Consider the following 15445-nt stretch of genomic DNA (forward strand, 5'->3'; position numbering starts at 1 on the left):
ACAAAGTCTACATAGTTTTAGATTACTGCTTAGGTTGGTGATTTTCTTTTTATTTAAAGACTCTAAGTCAACTATATGGAAACATTTAAGAAACGTCAATGTGTCAAGGTAGTTACAGAAGACAGGTGTTCAGATGATATTAACCTTTGTAAATACATCAGTTTCTTCCATTTTGATTTACACAATTTCCAGAACTATAAGATAATGTTATTTTGAAATAAATGCTCGTTCTTAATAATGCATCTTCACATTTAGTTTTTCATTTTCATTTATCATAAAAGGTGATGGCCTTTCACAGAGATTCAGTGCTCAGTGACATCCACTAACGTTTTAAAGTACAAAACACTTTAAATCTAATTCCTCTTTAGATACTTAGCAACAGGGAGAAAAATCATAGAAAACATTAAAACAAAGTCAACTTGTCCCTTTAGAATATTCCACCGCAAATAACCACATCAGTATGCACTCTTTACAAACGTATTCTTTGTCTAATCCACACCAAATATCCAGGACATGCTGAGTGTAGTGAAATATAAGGAAACCAACAGAGGAGAATCAGGATTGTCTGCAGATATAAGAAAAGATGAATTTTGACTTAGTTATGTGGTATACTTTTTGAATTGGGTTAGAAACATTCTCACTTAGAAATCTGTAAAGACAGCAAACCAATTCTTAAATTCATAGATTTCAAAGTCCTGAAATCTCTATGATTATAAACTTGTTCAGAGTTTCATTTATAAATTGTATTTTCAAAGTATGTATTTTTGATTCAAATATAATTAGGAAGAAGTTACTTTGGGCATTTTCTATTACACAGAATGCTAACGTTTATGTTTATTCAAAGTATTTTTTAATTTTCTATTCATTCAAAGCCTCTATGATCTAAAAAAAGCAAAAATAGAGAATTTAAATAATGTAAGTAATGAGTTATTATATAAGCAATATAATACAGTATGTTGATTATCTTCAATAAAAAGTTACTATATAACCTCAATATTTATACCCTAAAAATAAACTTTTCCATTTCTCCCTGCACTTTACAAAAATTATTCATGAATTAGATAATGAAGTAAATCTCTGTGAAGTCATAAAAGCAGGAAAATGTTCATATATATATTACCTGGTAAAAATACAATAAAAAATTAGAAATGAATAGAAAATTTTATGTAAACACTCTATATGTAGGAAATACTAAAACACTCCCTAAGTAAATCCTGCCTCAAATAAGAAATTATAATGAGAACATCATGAGTCAAAACTCATGAGATATCTTCAAAGCAGATTTTCAAAAGAAAGTCATACTCCTGGATGTTTATATCATCCAAGAAAGAAAAAAAAAGACCATAAATTAAATGAGCACTCAGCTAAAGAAGTTAGAAGAAAAGCAAAAATACCTTTAAATATATAAAAAGGAATTAATGGACCTCAGTTTAGAAATTAATAAATGAAAAAAAAAACTTTGGACTTGATAATTTCATCTATAAACTGACATTTGGAAAAGATAAATAGACAATCCCTTAACAAGTCTATTCAAGAAAAAAAAAGGAAAAAAGCAGATACAATGTTAAAAATCAGAAAGGATCTATAATTACAGATTAAGTGTTCAAATTATAAGGGAATACTATTAACACAAGACCCAGAAGCCAAAAAAAGGGAAAGAATTGTTGATTTTACTACATAAAAACATTAACCTTTTGTTTGGCAAACGACATCCTCAACAAATGTATAAGACAGATTACAAAATTACAGTCTGGGAGAAATGTCTGCTATCTATATGAAAGATAAAATATGTGAAATAAGAATAAACGACTCTCAGGAGAAATAAATATTGTTACAAAGCTCTAAAAACATGACTCCTCTTTGACCTAGCAGTTCTGTCTTCAGTAATTTATCCTGTAAAAAGTGTTTCAAAAGATACAGTCACATGTCCATTGCAGTTGATTTAAAATATTAAAAAATGAGAAACAACTATGTTGGTTAAAAAAAAAATCACAATACAAACATACAAGGAAATAATATGCAGTCATTAAAAGAGTTCAGAAGCAGATAAATAGAAACATCTCCAAAGCCTATTGTTTAATGAGGACTAAGAAGGAAGCAGATTACAGAACAGTATGCAGAGCATGGTCAAAATTATGGTTTTATAAAAATGAGGTAGGAGAAGGGTTACATATGTGTAAAAAGGCCTGGAAGACTACACACCAATCTGGTAACTATGGTTATCTCTAGGAATTGGCATTATGATTATGCAGGTCCAGTTTCCTTCCGTCTAGAGCAGTCTCCCTTTGTTTCCATGACACTTGTTGAGGAGATCTGAGCCACTTGTCATTTAGAATATCCCACCTCAACCAGCCACATAGCACAGGGAGATCAGTTCAGTGCTTTGTGACCACCTAGAGGGGTGGAATAGGGAGGGTGGGAGGGAGGGAGACGCAAGAGGGAGGAGGTATGGGGATATATGTATATGTATAGCTGATTCACTTTGTTATAAAGCAGAAATGAACACACCATTGTAAAGCAATTATACTCCAATAAAGATGTTAAAAAAAAAAAAGAATGTCCCACCTCTGTATCATTCAACTTGTTGTTGTACAACTGATCCATCTCTCCCCTGTTTTCTGTAACTGGAAGCTAAGTATGAAATCTTGATCAAAAATTTAGATTAGACATTTTTGGCAAAATATAAGCAGTTCACTCTGGACACTAGGATTACAGTGAAGGTACAGGAGAATATAATGATATTTACTTTCTGTGATACATATTTCAACATTATTTAGGCTTTTGCAGTAAACAAGTACATGAGCAATTTTTTTAAAAAATAGAGATATTTGCACTGACACAGAAGAGACTCAGTAGTATATCAAACATTTATTTAAGGGGAAAAAGCAAGGTACAAAGTAAGATCTTTCTTTTTATAAAAAAGAAAGGAGTGTGTGTGTGTGTGTGTGTGTGTGTGTGTGTGTCTACATATACATACATGTGTCCACATAGACATTTATCAAGAAAGATGTAAAAAAATGTTAACAAAGGTTACTTTTGGTGGTGGGATTATTGATTTTCCATAGTGCCTTATTTTACGCTTTTGCTTAATTCCTTTTTCTTCCATAAGTACAAAATGGTTTTGTGAAGGGGTGAAATTTGTAATTATTTAATGAAACTAATTATTTTAGATGTTGAAAATAGCAACTTCTAACAATGAGGAAGAAGACCAAACGGAAGAAGTATACACAAGAACTCAAAAACAGGGCTTCCCTGGTGGCGCAGTGGTTGAGAATCCACCTGCCGATGCAGGGGACACGGGTTCATGCCCCGGTCCGAGAAGATCCCACATGCCGCGGAGCGGCTGGGCCCGTGAGCCATGGCCACCGAGCCTGTGCGTCCGGAGCCTGTGCTCTGCAATGGGAGAGGCCACAACAGTGAGAGGCCCGCGTACCAACAAAAAAGGAAAAAAAAAAAAAAAAAAAAGAACTCAAAAACAGCAATGTTTGAAACAATGGCCTGGTTTTCCAAGGAAATACCAAATTATATTTAACATAAGAGATACTTACTTTCCAAAGCTGTGCATTCCCAGAAAATGAATTCCTAAATATGTCTTCACAAAGCAGGCCATATTTCATAATATCTTCTTTGCAATTGTGTTAGGGGACAGCAGCCAGGGTAATATATTTGTCCTACAGAACTCTGCTGAACAAATTATAAATATGACCATATTTCATTACAATCATAGCAATAACCATGACCTGTTATAATAATTTAAAATATAAAATTATATTCCAAATAGTAAAAAAAATAAAAATAAAAAAGAAAGAAAACGAACAGGAATATGGTGCTTATTAGCTTACAAGGGCCTTGGAAGAAGATAAATTAACACATAAATATGTATTAAGTTATAAATTTGACATTTTAACCTTTATTTTGTAATTTTTTGTTATGAAAATTTTCATAAACATCTTTCTATATCAAGGAGAGGTGTTCAGATCATTCTGACTTAAGCAGGTCTTGGCATTGAGACCATTCATGTAAATAAGTAGGCACTGCAATGGAGTCCTGTAAGTCCTCTTTTAAAATTTGAAGATATGAGGTCTTGGAAAAAATGAATAAGTAAATCTTTTTTTCTTTTTCTTCTTTTCTTGATCTTTCCTACCCTTAACAATACTGCAAGCTTAAATAGGAAAGTAAATCTTCAAAAGGAATTCTACTTTTGTAAGAAACAAATTGTATGTGTGGATATGTACACATATAGACATATTTAACTATCACATATAATAGACAAAAGGATAGAATGACAAGCACCTGGTTGTGATATTGATTACCTCTGGGGATTGAAATTGGAAAGTACATTACTTATCTATTACTATAAACAAAATATCTCAGGACACTGTAGCTGAAAACAACAAACACTTATTATCTCACAGTTTCTGTAGATTAGAAATCATGGAGCATCTGATCTGGATGATTCTAGCACAGTTTCTCACAGGGTGTAACCAAAGGATTGGCTGGGTCACCTCAAGGCTCAACTGGGGAAGGACCCACTGTTGGTCGGCTTCAGAAGGGCCACATACAAGCTCCCTCATCCCCTGAACTGCTTCAGTTCTTCTTCCTCATCTTCCAGGAACTCTCTTTCCCAGAGGACTCTCCAGAAAGATAGCCAGAATGTCTTCACATTGGGCCTAAACACTGTGAGTCACAGCTACCAAGCAAGAGAGAGCACACCCAAGAAAGTGCTAGAGAGGACCCAAGATGGAAGCCACAGTATTTTTATAACCCAATCTCAGTGGTGACATCCCGGTATTTCTGCCATTTACTACTCATTAGAATAGAGCCCATACTCAAGGGGAGGGGATTACACACGGACATGAATACCAGAAGGCGTCACTGGGGGCCAACTTGGAGGTTACCTACCACCGAGAGAGAGTTTTTACATTTACACTTCTGTATTGTCTGAAATATTTTGCAACGACTAAATCCAACCTTTATAGTGTTAAAAAAAAAAGTAGTGATTTTTTTTAAAACCCAGAATTAATGTAAGAATAACAGCTAATTTCTACCTTTTAATTCTCACTTCATAAGGTTTCACATCAGCAAACCATCTTCTCCTTGTTCACTGTTCTTGTTCTTTCTTTAGTTATTTTTTTTTTTTGCAAAGTTTTGAACCAATTTCCTAGAGGCAATAAAAGTTTTCAAATTTAAATGATTTTTTTAGAAAGGAACTACTTCCTGGTAAATGGCACTATGCCATGCTTTAGTTGACATCACAATTTCAACTGATTCATTAAAATTCATCAGAACTGAACCTACCAACTTCTGATGACTCACTTATCTGTTCCCAGGATCATTGGCTCAGCCTGCAGTTGCACCTTAGAACTTGCCACTTGTGTTGCAAAAGCACAAGTGCTGCAGAGACAGTCCAGCACTGAAGGGGAGTGTTGTTGTTGTTTTAATTTCCACACAAGTGCGATTATTTTCTTCAGAGCCAAACATTTCACTAGTTATGCAAGATAACTCTTGTGAAAAGCTGAATTAACTGGTATCGCACTTCTGATTTCTTCAAGAGATGTGGTAGTAATCCTTAAAGATTGGTACCCCAGGCAGCTACCCAACAAGCTCACCACTTAGCCCGTTCTCAGTGTATGAGAGCGGGAAAGTGCAGAGAGACCAGAAAAAAGGCAGCAAGCAGAAGTCTGAGATAGTACTCACTGTGCATAAGAAACCCTGAGATGGAGAAAAGAGCCAGCCAGCTGATTAATTAGTTGTTGCAAAAGTGAGGCAGAGTGCTGATGCCTCACCAAAATGGTGAACCCTAGAGGAAGATGCAAGATGAACTCATTGCCCAGGGAAGAGCCACTAGGTAGATGGGTCATGGAGTCATCAGGGCTGCTGCTGGATGATCAGGACCACTGCTGGGTCCTAAATGACATTTCGATATCCATGGGGTTGTTTTCCTCCTTCTCCACGTATCTTTACAACAAAAGCCTAAAACCTGGTGTAACTTAAACATGTCTCTATTTCTTACATCTGTAAGGAAGTCAACTTACGCAAAAGTTTTAGATATTGTCAGGTATTGAACATTATGAATGTATTTTCACTTCAGCTGAGCTTGAGGGAGATTAGTATTTTCAAATATCAAAAACAAAGACAATTTTTCAAACATAGGACTAAGATAAGCCAGCATTGAATAATGCTTTATGGTTTATAAACCACTTCCATGCTTCCACTGCCATGTAACCTTCACAAAGTAATAATGTAGTCATTATTAACTCCACTTTACAGATGAAGAAACAAGCACAGTTATGTATACCATCGTGTATATTGGGGGGAAAACGCAAGTGGTGGGCAACTAGTATTGTATACTTTATACAGGATTTTTAAAAATTCTATGCCAATTGAAATATATCTTATACAAATATTTTGTGTAATTCCCAAATAGTTAGATTGATAAGTAAGTAAATAGTAAGAAGTTTCCATTACTCCAGAGCAAATTGAGATGGATGAACATCTAGTAAGTAATGAGTGATATATATGCATAAATCAATTCAGGAGAGACTTTTTAATCATTTTAACTACAGCAAGAAATTTACAATATTATTAGTGATTATTATTAGGGCCATAATAACACATAGACAGAAGTTTTCATCTTTCTGGGAATTTAGAAACATTTAATATCTAACCCTCCCTGTGTCTGTTGGAGGTTACTCTTTTACTTGGTGTTTTTATCAATATAGTATTTTATCAAGATATTATTCTTTAAAATTGTCTTTAATGGCCTTTCTGGAGAGGAGCTTCAGTATGGTGCTTAAGAGCATAGACTCTGATCCTGGGTTCCAGTCCCAACACAGGCAATTACCTTAGGCAAATTATTTTAACTCTCTGTGTCAGTTTTCTCATTCATAACACTGGTGTGATTATAAGAATAGCATATATCCTCGTAAGATTTTCGTAAGGATTAAATGACTTAACACTCACAAAACTCTTAGAATAATACTTTGCATATAGTAGTCCCTCAATATTTGTCAGACATTATTAGTACAGTTATTCTTTACATCTAACTTATGAGGAAGGTTAGCATAAACAGATTTAACTTGAGAGCAGAGCAGTTTTCCCAAAGTTTGTGTACAACTTAGAAGGCATTGCTTCAACTAAACAGTATTGCCAGTGGTGAATGGCAGTTCCCCTAACTGGGAAAGAGCTGACACTCCGTTATAGTAACCTCTGGGAAAGAGCTGACACCCAGTTATAGTAATCTCTGCCTTCTGTGTCTTTAAGGAATGCAAGCTTAGAACCAGGCATATGAACGTGGGATTATGGAAGCGGTTTACAATCCATAAAGCCTTATTCCAGGGAAAACAACAAATGTCCCTTTCGCCAATGATGTGGTTGAGATTGTACAGTTCTTTCAACCCCTGCACTCTCTGAGCCCCTCTAAGTTCTGGGGAGTAAGTTACAAAGTATGGTAAGAATTGTGGGTGTCACCAGACACATCAGGGAACACCAAGGGGTCGTGGAGAAGATGGAAGTGCGGGCTGTGAGGGCAACATGTCTCCAACAAAGGATGTAGGAGGACTCTTCCGATGCTTGAAGAAGGCTCAAGACCCAGGACTCCAAGGGTGTCATTTGCAAGGAAAGATTCCAGATTGCCAGTGTAGTAACATATTCAATGATTTTTAGATGTAATTTACTAGACTCTGTGTTGCTAGCATTATAATTTTCAAGACGACAAAAGTAAGTACCAAAAGGTCCATGCAGAATTATTTTCCATTCTGGTTAAAAGGTGGGTCTGCATGAGTAATGGTGGGAGGAGCATGTTTTCCCTCGGCAACAAGTCTTTTTTTTTTTTTTTTTTTTGCGGTACGCGGGCCTCTCACTGCTGTGGCCTCTCCCGTTGCGGAGCACAGGCTCTGGACGTGCAGGCTCAGCGGCCATGGCTTACGGGCCCAGCCGCTCCGCGGCATGTGGGATCTTCCCGGACCGGGGCACGAACCCGCGTCCCCTGCATCGGCAGGCGGACTCTCAACCACTGCGCCACCAGGGAAGCCCGACAACAAGTCTTGAAACAGTGTTATGAATGGAAGAAAAAGGAGGGCAAGTCCTATAAGCTAGGTTTGGCACTCTGCCTCTTTACATCACAAGTTGATGTGTCCTGGGCATAGTACCCGTTGGTCATGTTTTTGTCTCCTCCATTTCTCTCTAACCTTTTTAGGAAAGAACCTGGACAGACTAGAAGGACATACAGTGCAGCATGGAAATAAAAAGGATATAAGCTTTTGCACTTGCTCTTTCCTCTTCCTGGATGGATTTTTCAAATAAAACCTCTCTATATATGGCCAACTTGGGCTTCAGGTCTTATTTAGAAATCCCTGGTTCCAGAAAACAACTTTCCAGATGCCTCCAAACTAGACATGTTTCCTCCATTATGGCAGTTGCACACTGAATTGGAATGTCTTGTTTGTTAGTCTTTATAAATTTGTGAGTTCCTTGAGAACAGCGAAAGTGTCCTACTCATCTTTCTATCTTCAGTGCCATGTGTCGCAACTTTCACATAGGAGGTACTCAATAAATACTGGTTATCTGAGTGAAGGAACAAAAGTAGGGATTTCAGGGAGATGGAAAGACGAATTCTTCAGTCCCTTTTTGTTCTCCTTGTTTTGTTTTGAGTTGGAACTGAGTGCCCCCCAGATCCTTTTCCCCTGAGCTAATAGGAGGTCCAGAGAGAAAGCATGCAAGAGACTGGCTGCTAAGGGCCAGTTCTGGTCCAGGCTGTAAAGAGAAGGGATGAGGGAGCATCGTGGTTTCTATGTTGTCTAGGCAAGTTGACTAGAGCAAGAAATCGGAAGTGTCAGAGCAAAACCGCTAACTGGAAAAGAGCTGACACCCAGTTATAGTAACTTCTGCCTTCTGTGTCTTTAAGGAATGCAAGCTTAGAACCAGGCAGATGAACAGATACTGATCAAATAGAGGAATGAAGACCCCATTTGTGGGAACTCAGAGCTCACTTCTACAGAGGGCAGATCTGTCCTCTGCTGAAACAGTTACGTGTGCATTAGCACTAAGGACAGAGAGAGCCTAATTACAGAAAGAAAGCTGGGTGCTCTGGCGAATCCTCTCCTCACCTGCTAGCTGGACCATGTGTGAGGGCTGCTTGTGGAAATATGCAAGTTACTCTTCTTATTGTTGCTAAAATAGCTTTAGGTCATTCAGCATATTAATGGAAGGAGTTGGTCTCAGCGTTAGAGATAAGCAAATACCACTATATTCCACCTATGGAAATCAGGGCTGAGAAGTTAAATGCCAGTCAAAGAGACAATTTTCCAGCTCAGTAGAACTAAGGAATTCTTAGCTTTTAAACTCGGTTTTATCAGATGGAAGGAAGTATTATTGGAGAACTGGGAGATTAAATGTCAAGACTAAAGCTATATGTAGGTGTAATAATCACATCAGCCAAAGCGGAGTGAACTCAGTATACTTTGTTGTCTCCATGATGAAACTGTGCTGTGATCAGCCATGTCAACTGTGGTGTGATCTAACTCAGTCTGCTAGAAATAACCCAATCAGCTCTGAGCAATCTAGTGACTTTGGTTATAATTTTAAATTGAGAGTCTCTGGTATTCCTTTAAAACCACACAGAGAAACAATTTAGTTAAAATGGCCAAATCTTCTCTCAAATATTAAAAAATATATATATTTAGGGACTTCCCTGGCGGTCCACTGGTTAAGACTTCACCTTCCAATGCATGGGGTGCGGGTTCGATCCCTGGTCGGGGAGCTAGGATCCCACAGGCCTCGGGGCCAAAAAACCAAAACATAAAGCAGGAGCAATATTGTGACAAATTCAACAAAGACTTTAAAAATGGTCCACATCAAAAAGAAAATTTTTTTAATGTAGGATTTCTGCAAACCACACATGCAGTCTAGAAATGACTGCTTACTTAAACATATTCATTACGGTTCATGTTTTTTGTTTTAATTACTGACATTTTCCTGTGTTATATGTTTTTCTTCAAATATACAGTTTTATCATGTTTGCCAAATTGCCTAATGAGCAAGATGTTGAGTTTTGGCTACATTTTGTCTATCATTTTACATAGCATGTTGTACATACTGTTCTCACACACAGCGTAACAGTAGAAACAAATGTCCAACAGGAAAACAATAACATGGGTGACCATAACTGTGAATTGACCATTTAGATAAACACAAACTATCCTCTCCCTATACCTTTTTTTTTTTTTTTTTTTTTTTCCGGTACGCGGGCCTCTCACTGTTGTGGCCTCTCGCGTTGCGGAGCACAGGCTCCGGACGCGCAGGCTCAGCGGCCGTGGCTCACGGGCCCAGCCGCTCCGCGGCACGTGGGATCCTCCCGGACCGGGGCGCGAACCCGTGTCCCCCGCATCGGCAGGCGGACTCTCAACCACTGCGCCACCAGGGAAGCCCTCCCTATACCTTTTTTAAGAATTTAGAATTTTAATTAATCTTACTACCTTTGATGTCAAGCCTTAATTCCTTCTCTAGTCCTCATCACCTTGCTTTTGCCACTTTCTTACTTCTCTGTGCACATTCAAAGGAAATTAATAATAAGAACTAACATTTGTTGAATGCTCTTTTTGTTCTAGAAACTGTCATTTTCTTTATAGACTATATTTTTTCCCCAGTAACCCTATTATTATCATCTCTCTATAAGACATGAGAACACTGGGACTGATTGAGATTAAGCTATTTATTCAACTTACAGTTAGAGGGTCTTTAAATTATTGTTCAGCAAATAATCTCTCCCCTTCCCACTCTGTGAAGAGTAGACTTCCCTGCATTTCTGATATTGGACTTGCTGGGTCCCTGAAATGTTAACAGACATGATGTGAGCAGAGGTCTTAAATGTGCTTTGTGGGTTTGGCTTGCTTCTGGCATTCTGGCCATCTGCCATGAGAACACATGATCCAGATGGACGCTGCCCTTCAGCCTGGGCCACATAATGAAATACACAGGGCAGAAACCCTGCTCCAGGAAGCTGTTAATCCTGGAAATATCAAGACATGTAGTGTAAGTCTGAGTTAAACCTGTAGCCTGCAGCCCGGAACCTAGCTGAGCCACTGACTTGCAGACCTGTGAGTAAGAGAATCAGTGGCTGTTTTATGTCACTGAGTTTGAGGGTCCTTTGTTGCTATGGACTGAATGTTTGTGTCCCCCACTCCAAATTCATATGTTGAAATCTAATTCCTAATGTGATGGTATTTGGAGGTGAGGCCTTTGGGAGGTAATTAGGTCATGAGGGTGAAGCCCTTGTGAATGGAATTACTGGCCTTATAAGCAGAGACACAAGAGAGATGATCTCTCTCCCTCTGCCACGTGAGGATATGGTAATCAGGCATCTACCTACAATCCAGAAAAAGGACCTTTACCAGGAGCTGACTGATCTTGTAGTTCTCCGTGCCCAGAACTGTGAGAATTTTGTTATAGCAGCACAAGCTGACTAAGACATTTGTTGCGCAGCATTATGGAGATAATGTAGATGGTCAGTTGTAGAAGTAGGATTCAAATCCATATCTATCAGGTACCAACACAGAAGAACTCACTTCTCAGTCAACGCTGCCTGTCTGTGAAATGGTTGAATAGGAAATTGAACGCAAGGTATATGGCTCCAAAGTCTGAGGATTACAGGCTAAAGGATTCAAAACGGCAACAGGAAGGGAAGCGAAGACAATGAGTAAGGAAGCTGTGGGCCTTCAAAGTACTTAGAGGGAGGAGATAATCTATGTGACCCAAGCCCTCTTCCTCCTTGTGCTTAATCCTCAAACCCACATCTCCTCTTTTGCCCTTCTGCCCCAATTCTCACCTCTGGATAGCACAGAGAAGATAGAGCCAATATATGTGCCAGTCCAAAGAAAGCAAACTGCTCTAGAAAAATCCTGAAGTGTCTGTTTTACATATATTTTCCTCATCTGTCATTGTAAAAGATTAAAGAATACTTCTGCCCGTATTTCCACTGATTGCAAGGATCCAGAAAACCACTTATGAGTCAGTATTTCACAAATGTTCAAATATAAGAGGATTTTTTTTTTGATAGCAATACCATTTTCTGATGGCATGGAGACACAGAAATTCACAATAGTGGTTTTCATTAAAGAGCATCCTTGGCACTTTTTAGGGCAAAAATTATTAGCACTTGTCTTTTGGCAAAATTCCAAGCCAAGCAATTATGTTATACCTGTTCATACTCCTCCCATGATTTCAAATATCATGCCTCTTGCTTTCTTCCTTGAAATAATGTGATATTACTGTGAATGTCTAATTCAGTTCCAGAAGTCAGTGAGCCATGGTTTCTCTTTTCTTAATATCAGGGCTTTTAGCATTTTAATTAACTAATCTTTATAAAGCAATTGTATGAAAGAAAATATGGTATTTATAATATTGATATCAACTGGTTTTATAATACTTAAAGCCAATAAGACCATTAAGAGAGATAAATTAGAAAACCTCCTAGATTTCTTTCACTCCCAATACCTATGATACTTTAGGTCATTCTTGCCAGGATTGAGGTCCCTCTAGCAATACTTACCACTGAATCCGTATTTCAGGTTCACTTAATAAAAGGTAGAACCACTTTAGAGCAAGTATAAGGGAGCCTAGATTTTATTTTACTTGGAGATTCTAAATCTATTAATACTACCCTTGAACCTGGGATTTATTACAATGCCTCAAATCATGCCCTCCCACCGGTTGAAAATGCTTCTCTAACTCATTGTATTATGTAGGGTTCTCCAGAGAAATAACACCTATAGAATGTGTGTGTATAAACACACATATACATTTTATATTGATAACATTTATTTGGTACTCATTTTGAAACTTATTTCAGTTGCATATTCAGCTTATATATAACTTAACAGACACCTTACAGTCTTATAGGATGTGTGTGTGTGTGTGTGTGTGTGTGTGTGTGTGTGTATACACACACACACAGAGAAAGAGAGAGAGAGAGAGAGAGAGAGAGAGAGGACAGATTGATTGATTTTAAGTGCTTGGCTCACACGATTGAGGAAGTTGGGAAGTCTGAAATCCTCAGGGCAGGCCAGCAGCCTGGAAATTCCAGCAGGAGTTGATGTTGGAGTCTTGAGTCCAAGGACAATCTGGAGGTAGAATTCTTTCCTCTTCAGGGGACCTCAGTCTTTTCTCTTAAGACCTTCAACTGATTGATTGGAAGAGACTCATTTACATTATGCAGGGTAATCTGCCTTACTCAAAGTCCACTGATTTAAATGTTAATCACATCTAAAAAATACCTTTTCAGCAATATCTAGACTGATGTTTGACCAAATAACTGGATACAATTAACCTGGCTAAGCTGACACATAAAATTAACCATAATACTCATTGATCACCAAAGTGGGATGACTGTATTCCAGAAGCTGCTCTAGACAATCAAGTGGTGTGTGGGCATAAAAAATAGAACTTATTTTTGTATTTATTTTGATGTGAAAAAATTTATCTTTGCCAGTATTTTATGCACAGATTGACAGCAGCACCCCTCTCAGGCCATATGAGAGATGTCACGTGCCATGACTGGCATTTAAGGTGTCCCGAGAGTAGGAGAAGGAGATCTGGGGTACGGAGCATTGAGAAGGATCCCTCATAGCACAGGCTACATTCTCAAATTTACCTGAGCCATTGTGGTAGATGGAATAATAGCCCCCTGAATATATCCACATCCTTATCCCTTGAACCTGTGAATATGTCACCTTACAACACAAAAGAATTTTGCAGGAGTGAACAAGTTAAGGATCTGAGATGGAGAATTTATCCTGGTTTATCCAAGTGGGCCCAATGTAATCACAATTCCTTATAAGAGAGACACAGGAGGGGCCAGAATCAGAGAAAAGGTGATGTGACAACAGAAGCAGAGACTGGAGTGATGCCCTTTGAAGTTGGAGGCAGAGGCTGTAAGCCCTAGGAAGACAAGTGGTCTCTAGAAGCTTGAAAGGGCAAGGAAGCAGATTCTCTCCTAGAGTTTTCAGAAGGGATGCAACATTGCCAGTACCTTGATTTTGGTCCAGTGAGACCAGTGTTTTCAGAAACAATGTATCAACAGCAGAAAAGGTGGAAATTTCTTGCTAAATTTCAATGAAAACCTCTGCATCACTTTTGAATGGGATTTTAAAACATGTATTATGATTTTTAATTACTGCTGCACTTCTGCAAGTATGAGCTAGTATCTTTATGAGTTATTTCAACTCTAGCAAGTCATTAAACTATGTATCCAAAAAACCCTTAGAATCAGACCTTCAAATTATTTAATCACAAAGGGGATAAATCGAGATTTGAGAACTGATGTTACATGTTCATTCACATCGAGAGCCCAAGACACCACCAAACCATTGCTGATGACTGTGGCTTGACACCACCACACCAGCCAACTGAAAAAGAGAAAAGAGGAAAAAGTAAACCAACACTCTCAGCACCCCTCCTGTAAGGCCACACATCTGTTGAGACCATCTCCTCTCTCCTTAGGGATTTCTCACTGTTAGCTGGTAATTTAGCTGGTAGTTTGGTGTTTGTCCCTAGAAACCATGTTTCCTCTCTAGCTTCTATAGTTTCTCCAGGGTTGATTGTGGAGGAGAGACCCAGAAACACGGGCTAATTCTCTACCATTGGTCAGACTGCCTGTAGTGACTTACTCACCGCATCTAGTGCCCTCATATTCCCACCTCTAAACCCTTTACCACTTTACTTCGATATCAAGAACATTAGCTTGAATTCCTTCGAGTTCTCTGCCTTCCATCCCAATATGTTTTCCTTCTTCTGAAACAAGAGGAAGAAAGAAGTGTTCCTTGTCTTTTTGAAGGCTAGCCCTTTCTTCTTTTCCCATGACCTTGTTCTACCCACCATCCCTTCTCTTTCTTCCAGATCTACTGTCTCCTTTCCATTGGGTCCTCTTCTTTCTCAAGTGTAATTAGGTCCCACTCACTCTTTTTTTTTTTTAATGTCTGAAACATTTATATTAACATATTTCCATACAAATAACCCAAAGAAACTTTAGTATAAGTTTTTTGTTTGTTTGTTTTTCTTTTTTTTTTATACAACATGTTCTTATTAGTCATCAATTTTATACACATCAGTGTATACATGTCAATCCCAATCGCCCAATTCAGCACACCACCATCCCCACCCCCCCGTGGTTTTCCCCCCTGGGTGTCCATACGTTTTTTCTCTCCATCTGTGTCTCAACTTCTGGCTTGAAAACTGGCTCATCTGTACCATTTTTCTAGGTTCCACATACATGCGTTAATATACAATATTTGTTTTTCTCTTTCTGACTTACTTCACTCTGTATGACAGTCTCTAGATCCATCCACGTCTCAACAAATGACTCAATTTCATTCCTTTTTATGGCTGAATAATATTCCATTGTACATATGTACCACAACTTCTTTATCCATTCGTCTGTTGATGGGCATTT

Source organism: Physeter macrocephalus, chromosome 13 (genome assembly GCF_002837175.3).
Source record: "Physeter macrocephalus isolate SW-GA chromosome 13, ASM283717v5, whole genome shotgun sequence".
Lineage (NCBI taxonomy): Eukaryota > Metazoa > Chordata > Mammalia > Artiodactyla > Physeteridae > Physeter > Physeter macrocephalus.